The sequence below is a fragment of the Eleutherodactylus coqui genome, chromosome 1 (genome assembly GCF_035609145.1).
Source record: "Eleutherodactylus coqui strain aEleCoq1 chromosome 1, aEleCoq1.hap1, whole genome shotgun sequence".
NCBI classification, from domain to species: Eukaryota; Metazoa; Chordata; class Amphibia; order Anura; family Eleutherodactylidae; genus Eleutherodactylus; species Eleutherodactylus coqui.
Window position 1 is genome coordinate 53403430 of NC_089837.1, and position 2500 is coordinate 53405929.

Consider the following 2500-nt stretch of genomic DNA (forward strand, 5'->3'; position numbering starts at 1 on the left):
TCCCTGTTAGCGGCTTAGTAACAGTCAGAGGCTTCCTCAGCTTTGCCTCACCAGCACCTTGTAAGCTATCCCAATGCAGCAGAGTGGCGCAGCGGAAGCGTGCTGGGCCCATAACCCAGAGGTCGATGGATCGAAACCATCCTCTGCTAGGAAGCTTGGTTTTTGCAGTCCCTACCACATCAACATCTTCCTGGACAGCCCAATTTGAGAAATCGCTTTGTTTCTTAAAAAATGTCCTCTTCTCTGTCAATGCAGACATACATGCCTAAATACAGAAGATCATAGAATGGTAGAGTTGGAAGGGTCATCGGGTCCAAGCACCTGCTCAGTGCAGGATTACCTAAATCATTCCAGACAGATCTTTGTCCAGCCTTTGTTTGAACACTTCCATGGAAGGAGAACTCATCACCACCCGTGGTAACCTGTACCACTCATTGATCACTCTCACCGTCAGAAAGTTTTTTCTAATATGCCATTTAGAAAAGGGCTCTTCCCTTTGCACTGCAGATCAAAACTGAATGCTAAATCAGTCGCCTTAAAAAGCTTCAAGGCAGGGCTACGATAACAAATGAAATCCTAGGCAGGTTTTTTGCCTAAGAGCACACAACAAGCTACCACAGTGCGCTAGAAAGTACGACTCTGGTGGGACTCGAACCCACAACCTTTGAATCACTTTCACTCTAGAAGTCCAATGCGCTATCCATTGCGCCACAGAGCCACTCTTAAGCCTTCCGCATAGTCAATTTTTGGCTGTGAAAAGGCCAGTGCATCTCACTTTTGTGACATCTATACTTAAAAAAAAAAAAAAAAGCCCTCAACTTTGGAAACTCTTGAATGCTGGGAATGTGCTAAAATTGCTGATCAGAGTAGACAGGTGGAAGCAGCAGGCAAGGGGGATTAGCTCACATGGTAGAGCGCTCGCTTCGCATGCGAGAGGTAGCGGGATCGATGCCTGCATCCTCCAACATCTTTACTTGCCAGCGCTTTGAAACTCTAGCATGATGGCCTTTTTATCTTTGGCGCTCAAAAAACTGGCCTTCGATAGCTCAGCTGGTAGAGCGGAGGACTGTAGAAGCAAATTAGCAATCCTTAGGTCGCTGGTTCAATTCCGGCTCGAAGGACCTTTTTGGCTAGCATTACCATTTTGAAGCTTTTAAACGGCTCAGACACACTGACAGCCACGTCTTTACGTGTAACATACGGCGCAAACAAAAGGCAAGCCCGTCCCTGGGTGGGCTTGAACCACCAACCTTTCGGTTAACAGCCGAACGTGCTAACCGATTGCGCCACAGAGACAACCACACATTGTGCCGCTGGCCAAATCCTCAGTCAGGTCAACTATATTCTCTCAGGTGACTACCTAAACAATAATATCAAAAAAAGGAAAAGAAGAGATAAACTAGAACACAACAGCGTGACTCAAAAGAGTACCCAACTGCCCACGGAGAGTGGCTCCCTGTTAGCGGCTTAGTAACAGTCAGAGGCTTCCTCAGCTTTGCCTCACCAGCACCTTGTAAGCTATCCCAATGCAGCAGAGTGGCGCAGCGGAAGCGTGCTGGGCCCATAACCCAGAGGTCGATGGATCGAAACCATCCTCTGCTAGGAAGCTTGGTTTTTGCAGTCCCTACCACATCAACATCTTCCTGGACAGCCCAATTTGAGAAATCGCTTTGTTTCTTAAAAAATGTCCTCTTCTCTGTCAATGCAGACATACATGCCTAAATACAGAAGATCATAGAATGGTAGAGTTGGAAGGGTCATCGGGTCCAAGCACCTGCTCAGTGCAGGATTACCTAAATCATTCCAGACAGATCTTTGTCCAGCCTTTGTTTGAACACTTCCATGGAAGGAGAACTCATCACCACCCGTGGTAACCTGTACCACTCATTGATCACTCTCACCGTCAGAAAGTTTTTTCTAATATGCCATTTAGAAAAGGGCTCTTCCCTTTGCACTGCAGATCAAAACTGAATGCTAAATCAGTCGCCTTAAAAAGCTTCAAGGCAGGGCTACGATAACAAATGAAGTCCTAGGCAGGTTTTTTGCCTAAGAGCACACAACAAGCTACCACAGTGCGCTAGAAAGTATGACTCTGGTGGGACTCGAACCCACAACCTTTGAATCACTTTCACTCTAGAAGTCCAATGCGCTATCCATTGCGCCACAGAGCCACTCTTAAGCCTTCCGCATAGTCAATTTTTGGCTGTGAAAAGGCCAGTGCATCTCACTTTTGTGACATCTATACTTAAAAAAAAAAAAAAAAAAGCCCTCAACTTTGGAAACTCTTGAATGCTGGGAATGTGCTAAAATTGCTGATCAGAGTAGACAGGTGGAAGCAGCAGGCAAGGGGGATTAGCTCACATGGTAGAGCGCTCGCTTCGCATGCGAGAGGTAGCGGGATCGATGCCTGCATCCTCCAACATCTTTACTTGCCAGCGCTTTGAAACTCTAGCATGATGGCCTTTTTATCTATGGCGCTCAAAGAACTGGCCTTCGATAG

At 46.7% G+C, this 2500-nt stretch overlaps 2 non-coding genes across 2 annotated transcripts; both read right to left on the bottom strand.

Moving 5' to 3' along the window:
• Positions 1-634: 634 nt before the first annotated feature.
• TRNAR-UCU (transfer RNA arginine (anticodon UCU)) lies at positions 635-718 on the bottom strand. The gene is given in 2 exon segments: positions 635-670; positions 682-718. It is a non-coding gene; the product is annotated as a tRNA-Arg (tRNA).
• A 1369-nt stretch (positions 719-2087) lies between these two features.
• TRNAR-UCU (transfer RNA arginine (anticodon UCU)) lies at positions 2088-2171 on the bottom strand. Its single transcript is given in 2 exon segments — positions 2088-2123; positions 2135-2171. It is a non-coding gene; the product is annotated as a tRNA-Arg (tRNA).
• Positions 2172-2500: the final 329 nt, after the last annotated feature.